The sequence below is a fragment of the Engystomops pustulosus genome, chromosome 6, assembly GCF_040894005.1.
Source record: "Engystomops pustulosus chromosome 6, aEngPut4.maternal, whole genome shotgun sequence".
Classification (NCBI taxonomy): Eukaryota; Metazoa; Chordata; class Amphibia; order Anura; family Leptodactylidae; genus Engystomops; species Engystomops pustulosus.
Window position 1 is genome coordinate 26,286,904 of NC_092416.1, and position 8,040 is coordinate 26,294,943.

Genomic DNA, 8,040 nt, shown 5'->3' on the forward strand with positions numbered 1-8,040 from the left:
TTTAACCTGGAATAACTTTTGTATGGTCTATTTATATGTTGAAAGAAATGAATCATGTCCACTTTAGTCGTCTCATTTCAAGACTATATATAACTAATTCTTTAATCTTACCTTATAACTGAAACCCTCCATACCCCTTATCATTTTTGTGGTTCTTAGTTGAACCAGCTCCAGGGCCTCCTTTTTATGGACCGGTGCCTAAAACTGGACAGCATATTCCAGTTGAGGCCGAACTAATGCCTTGTACAGTGGTTATATGTCATCAATATATCGCCACCACCTCAGTACATGCCTGAAATGGTGGGATACTTAGACGTGGTTCTCTGCAAGAAATCTCATATAGATATTGGCACAGGTCGGCGCCGCGTTAGAGCCCATGGCCGTCCCCTAGAGTGGAATGAAGAAACGATCTTGGAATAAAAAATACTTACACGTCAAAACAATTTCCAAAAATGCAATGAGAAACCCCTGGCATTCACTAAATTAGGAAGACAAGTTCAAGAGTTTTTTTTAAAACCTCAACCCCACAATTATGGTCTCTCGAGATAATCATGACTAAGACGAGCTACGTCGAAACTCGTTGATCGTTGTACTGTTACTGAGATGCTAATAAAGAAGACTGCTTTTATACTTACCCTAGTGGCTTCCAATGAGTGCTGAGTGCTGTCTACTTGTTACATTTAGATTCTACGGGTGTCTATTCAACTACATGCACCGAGGCTGATACCAGTGGACTCTGAGCTACAATCTTTTGGGTGAGCTGATTATACACCTATAGGAGTTACATTTCTTTTATCGAGATAAACAGGCTTGTTACATCAACGGAGACCAAAGTGATCTCTGTAGTAACCGGTAAATCAATTGGCTTGATCTTCAAAAGAAAATCAGACGTGTCACGTATAAAAGAAAGTGCGTTCACTGCATAGTTCCTAAGTATTTTATCCATATATATTGCTATATTACTAAAAATAGATGCTGAGCCGGAAACTAAAGGTCGGCCAGGGGGGGTTTCCTGTGGATCTTTGGGAGCGTATTTAGAGTGGGAGTTCTAGGTGTCGCTACTATAAGAAAACCTCCATATCCTCATCAATGATTTTAGACAGTAAAGCTTCATCAACCACCTATCGCAAGACTATGGCAAGGAGACTGCCTAAGTCTCGCCGTCGTCGCCACGCAACTTCGGCGATAGTAGGCGCAGCCGCCATGTGAGCCGGCGATGCGCATGCTCTGATGCTCATGAGGGCTCGGTGACGAAGAAGGGAGATGGGGACGGCACTCTGCATGCCTCCCCTAGTATGCTAATGCACAAGCCCTGTGACGTAGACTCAAGCACCGAGTGGGTTATTAGTAAAGTTCATAATCTATAGTTATAATCCATCCATTTTGTTATTTGATTAACCAAAATATATGCCTGCACCAGCTCATTTCGCCTTATGTGCAGGTTAGTGTGGGTCATAATGACTATTTCCAAGTGGTAGGTTTCCTTTAACGCCCACTTACTTGTAGTATCGAATTTCTGTAAACTCCAAAACAAAAGTATAAAGCGCCAAATTGCGTCTATGTGATGCTACTGTAAATGACAGAGGCAGAGGTGCTAATTGGCAAAGGTACAAATATATTTTTTTAATATGCAAACAGATTCCATGAAGCACAATAAACAATCTTCTGCAAATAATGACAGTACTGTAGCATACAACACCATAGGCAACATTACCAGAACAATTGGTTTCACAAACACCTGGGGCAATGATCCATCCCAACAGTTACCTCATGCATGGTTATAATAAGGCATTGTTACATCTAGGAAGGTGAGGGAGACAAACAGAGCCTCTTATTGTTGTCATCCTACTTGATCGTGGATAGTGTGCATCTAGGGGAGGAGGCAGGGGGACATCTGCAGGGATCAAATGACCTTGAGAGTAAGTCAGATATTTCTGAGTATATACCTCACTCAGGCATAGAGCCTTCTAGTCGGGTCTTGTGTTGCAAACAAGTGCTCGAAGCTCCTCCAAGCTACACATTTCCTTTACTTTTGTTATCCATCTTGTTAAGACTGGGGGTTCCCTAGAACGCCACAATTGTACCACTAGATTTGCTTTATTGGGTGTGAAGGAAGGAATGGGCCTGGCCAGGACTACCATGTCTGCTGTCAGTGATATGTCTGAATTTGTTACAGATCTAATGCTGTCCTCCTTGTGGTTCCAGTAGGATGACAGCAAAGGACATGACCACCAGATGTGTGTGTGTGTGTGTGCCTACCTGTGTTTGACATCACCAGCATTGATTTGAATCTGCAAGGTGTCCTATACCATATTGTCAAGAGTTGTAATGCCATGTGATGCTTGTAAAATGCTCTTTTTTCTGCATCAGCTTTATTACCCATTTGTCTAGAAAAATCTGGGGGTTCAAAGGATTGGGAGAAATAAAGTTATTTCAGAGACTGGACACCTTCCCCGGGTTCACCATCAGAGGAGCAAACAATTTTTAAAATCCTCTGGGATCTCTTGAGGATTCCGCTACCTTCAGCCAAGTGTAGTGAATATGTCGAAAGTGTAGGAGATGAAGAGAGTTTAGTTTTAGATGGGACAAGTAGGTGCCGAAAGTATCTTGCATGGGCCTACCTCTGGGGCCAAATAGTGCGGCCGCAGGCATGTCTGCTATGGTGTCCCTAATAAACTTTTATAGAGAGTCTCTACTGAGTATTAGATGCGGGAGGAGTCTGGATGATAGATAAGGAGATGGGAAGGGTGTTAAAGTGACTGCTAAGGTTATCCATGTCTCAACTACCCGTGAGGTTAACACATCTGTTTTAGCTGGTGGGGTGCGGGATATTTTAGGGAACCACAAGTCTTTAAGAAACGATGGACTATATGCATGGGAGGTCAGGGCCACTTTATCTCTATTTTTCTGCAGGTCTACTAATGAAAAACACCGGTTCAATTGAAGAGCCCTGTACTATAGTGCTGTACTGAGCCCGGGGGGGGCCCATGCCCTCAACACTTCTTGCCTTTGCAAGTAGAGAGTGTGCGTTTCTGGGTTTGTTCTGCTTCCATAGAAACTTGAAAGGCAGAGTTTTCATTTTGGAGAAAAGGCAGATGGCAAGGTAATGGGGATCATCTGCATAAGATATAAGATTTTTGGAACCATTAACTTCCCAGCTTCCCACTTTTGGTAATGCTTCTGGCGACCACGATTCCGGCAAGCTTTTTATCCTAACATTTTGCGCATGCGCCTATTCTTCTTCTATTAGTGTGAAAGCAGTATGAATATATACCAGGTTATATATTCATATTGTAACAGCAGAAAGGCCTAAACATGTCGCTTCCAGGTTGTCCACTCTACTGCCAACATTCATGATTCGACCTTCATGGCAGCTAATTCCTCCATCAATGGGCGCAGAGCCTGAGATAGGACTTTTTGAGAAATGACTTTGAGATGGTAGACACAGACACTTCTGAAGTTTCTCCTTTATGTCTAAATCCGAGTCCTCTGCCCTGTTGTCAGTGAAAGCTTCTAATAGGGATTTAGGAATTCTGCCGGGCGGAAAGTTTTTTCTTTTTTTCCACATTTTCTGGAAGTAGGTTGTACAAGAAAAAAGGAGTGGAAGCTGCAGTAACAATTCAGCCCAAAGTGGCCTATAAGTTATACTCTCTTGTCTGTACTGGTTTACACAATGGGGCAGATATACTTACCCGGCCCATTCGCGATCCAGCGGCGCGTTCTCTGCGCTGGATTCGGGTCCGGGCGGGATTTATGATGGTAGTTCCTCCGCCGTCCACCAGGTGGCGCTGCTGCGCTGAAGTCTGCTGGAATGCCTCGAAATACACCGGCCTATCCTGGATGAAGGTGAGTGAAATTTTCGCGACAATTTTTTTTTTAAATGCGGCGGTTTTTCCGAATCTGTCAGGTTTTCGCTCGGCCACGCCCCCCGATTTCCGTCGCGTGCATGCCGGCGCCGATGCGCCACAATCCGATCGCGTGCGCCAAAATCCCGGGGCAATTCAGGTACAATCGGAGCAAATCGGAAATATTCGGGTAACACGTCGGGAAACCGCGAATCGAGCCCTTAGTAAATGACCCCCAATATGTCCTCCGCCTGAGGAAACTTCTATTTACAGAGACAGCTTGGGCAAATTAATTCTAAGGAATCATTGCTTTCCCCTGAGGTGCCCTAGTGCAGAAGCAGGCTGGCACAAAGCCTTGTTTTTTCACTCAAGGGCGATTACTATTGTCCTCCTCGTGTTAGCAGCTCCTATTTTTTTTTAATTTGTGACTTACAGTATATTTTTTATACTAGATACATATTTTTGATTAGTGGGAGTTGTCCTCTGTCGATCATAAGAATTGAGATCTCTTGCCCCTATTTAAATTAAGGGATAGTATAGCACATTGTCATTCTATTCAAAGTCTTTTGACCCCCTCCTCTTAAACCTTAAAGGGGTTTGCCTATGAAAGAACATTCTCAAATTTCAATCCCCTAGTGATGTTTATACAATAAAGATAATTTTTACCCCTTACGTCACAATTTTACTCAGTTTTATTGCTATTTAACTCCCATCACTCACTAGACTGGTCAGTGTAAAATTCTAGAGTGTGAGTGGGGACTCTCTAAGTAGACACTTCATGATCCCTCTGTGCTATGAGATGCTGTGTTCTGACAATGTGCTTAGATTATCAGGGCACAGGTTTATATACATTTTCATTCAGCTTCTGAACATTCACTAGTATCTGACACATAGAAAGAGAGATGATACAGATCAGAGATGAGAGGTGATGAGATCCACGAGATGCATATTACACATGCCATTCTCAGCTCTGATGTCTCCGCCATAACATATACTGCATGATCTGCTGTGCCTCCTCCCTCCCCTGAATAAAGACCTTATCCGTCTGTAGCTTGTAGATTTACTCTCCTCACACTGATAGACAGGTTGTAATTATATCTGTGAAATATTTCACATCCAAAGAACTAAAACCCTGAAATGTTCTGATGTGGATGGTGACATTTTGTGTGTTTTCATTTGTATTTCTATTCAGTGTTTCTTATTTCTGAGTAAATCTTCTCCAATCACATGCCCAGGCTGTGCCCGAAGGTGTCACCTCTGGTTACATTAGAAACATGGTAATACTGTTACCTTCTTATATTCTATCCTGCAATCATTTCAGGACTTCCATGTCTGTTTTCTGGCACTGAAGCCCCCCACTGAATCTTAACAGCTTCCACCACACTGGGAAGGCTTTCTACTAGATTTTGGAGGGTGTCTGTGGGAATATCTCCGGAAGAGCAATAGTTCATCCAAAGCAAATACATCCAAAGGTGTTGGGAGGAATTGAGGTCATATATGATATATGTACAAGTGACACAGTTTGCAGGCTCAAAACTTTGGCTTTGTGTGGTTTAATATGGTTCACTTTTTTAAAATTGTTTTGCTGTATTTTTGCTGATTTCTTTGTTTATTTATTCTGTGTATATACTGTAGTTTTGGGCATGAACTGATATTGGTCTTGACTACTTTAAGGGAACCTGTCACCAGGAACCTCATTTTCACTAAAGACAGGATACAGAAGCCCATTACAGCTGCAGTGCACATATGTGTTTCTGCTTTTTCTAAGCATTTGCATTACAATTATAACTTACCTTGGACCCTGACAAAATCCTCTGTGTAGTCCCTGGGGTTGGGCTTTGGTTTGAATGCATTTCAAAAAACAACATGTGACTTGTCTGTGCTGCTCACTCTTCAGCTATCAGCTCCCACCACCGTGCTCCTGTACAGCTCCTGTGGGCCAAGAGACGAGCATTCTGCAGTACAGACAAGTCACATTTGTGTTTTGTCAGGGTGAGAGGTAAGTTATATTTGTTTTATGCATTTTTTTAAAAACTGTTTAGTCGGATATGGTTTTGTTAATTTATGGGTGTGGGACATATATTATTTATTTGTGGTGTGGGTGCGGTCTTTAAACCCTTATGTGACTTTTTTATTTTTGCATTTCTTATTTTTACTCCCCTCCTTCCAAAAGCCATAGCTTTTTTATTTTTCCATTCATAGAGACATTTGAGGGTCTGTTCTCTGCGTGATAGATTGTGGTTTTTTTAGCAGTGCCTTAAAATATACAATATATATAATATGCAATGTACTGTTATGCTAGAAAGTAGAAAGAAATTGACAAAAAAGTCTCTTGCAGTAATTTCTTATTACTCTTATGGGCTCTGTCTTTATGGCTTTCACTGTGTGCTGCAAATGACACCTTGCCTTTTATTTTATGGATCAGTCCAATCACATATATTTATTTTTTATATTTTATTAGTACATTTAAAAAAAATTGTAATCAGTGGTACCAGGGGCGTAACTACAGCGGTAGCAGCCATAGCAGCTGCTATGGGGCCCGCAGTGTCAGGGGGCCCCGTCATCTGACCTGACACAATAAAGAATGGAGGATGTGCACCATTTTATCTATATTGTACTGCACATTGTCCAGCATAATATGTATATAACATATACTGTGATGGATATATGCTGCATTTGTGATGTGTATATGGTGTCTGTATACTCTGTATGTGAGTTTGTTGCATATGGCACTGTATGTATGTGTATATGCACATGAGTGTATTTATATGTGATTGTAACTCGCATATGTGAGTATACTAATATTTATATTTTTTAAGTGGGAAGGGGGGCCCCTTGCAGTAGCCTGCTAGGGGGCCCTGTCTCTACTAGTTAAGCCACTGAGTGGTACTAAGAAAACTTATGACAACCATAACTTTTTCATAATTGATGAGCCATTTTCATTTACTGTATATCAGTTTGGGACCTATATAACCCTTGTACCACTTTTTATTCAAATACCTGTCGAGAAATAGCAGCAATTCAGACATTTGGACACTATTTACCATTACAACGTTTATGTCACAGGATAGTGGCTTAAAGTACCCTAGTGGGGTCTGATTGCTCCGACTGTATTGTTAATCTATTACTGATCTCTAACAGTCTGACTCTGCCAATGATTAAGGTGGTGAATGATCCTCTTAAGACCGTCTAGTCTTACTGTAATCATTCTATGAGCTGTTTTTTCTTACGCCCCTAAGTCTGCACCATGTGTAGGCCATCTGTGTATTTACAATGCGGGCTTTAGGAGGCTGAATGAGCAATGGATTGGCTGAGTGTTTTGTCTCTAGCAGTAGGGAGGTGTAAGTGACTCTGGAGAGAAAATAGAAGCTGTAGTTACCCTTCCTCTCTCCTCCACTTCTCATGCACAAGGCTTGTGCAGAGAATAGAGGCAGTGACCGCCGGAGGCTGCTCCCAGATAAGAAGGACTTATTGGGGCTCATTTACTTAAGGCCCCGCGGACCTCACTTTCATCAGACATCTCGACGATTTCCGATTTGCACCGCTGGGACAGGGATTTAAAAGGGGTTTTTGGCGCACGCAATCAGTGCGACACAAATCGGGGGGTGGGCCGTCAGATGATCTGACGGATTCAGACAAACCGCGAGATTTAACTTAAAAATGGTGTCGCAAGCCAAGCACTTCCATACACCGGGAAGAAGAAGGTGAACTCTGGCGGACCTGATCGGGAAAGCGACACATGCAGGATATCGGGCTCACAATCTACATGAATCACGACAGAGTTCATCCTCGTCGAACAGTTCGGATCGGGGATCGCGCAGGGACCCGGTAAGTAAATTATTGATGTATGAGAGAGAATTCATAGTTGTCACAGGTGCTCCTGCGACCTATGTACCTCTGTGTGATGGTATGCGGCGGCTCCAGTCTTACTCACCTGTCCACGCTCCAGCGACGGCAAATGTGGTCCTTTAAATTTCACCGAGCCGCTGCGTGTGCGCCCTAATTTAAAAGGCCAATGTGCCACTAACTGGCGCTGGCTGGTCGCTGCCCTGCTATATAGCCTGCCTCTCCCTATGACTCTTGCCGGATCTCTGTGCCCAGTTGCCTTAAAGCGTTATAATTGAGACTCTTGTGATTTACCCGTTGTGACTTCTGCTTTGTTTCCTGACCTTGATTCTCTGCCGCCTGCCTTGAC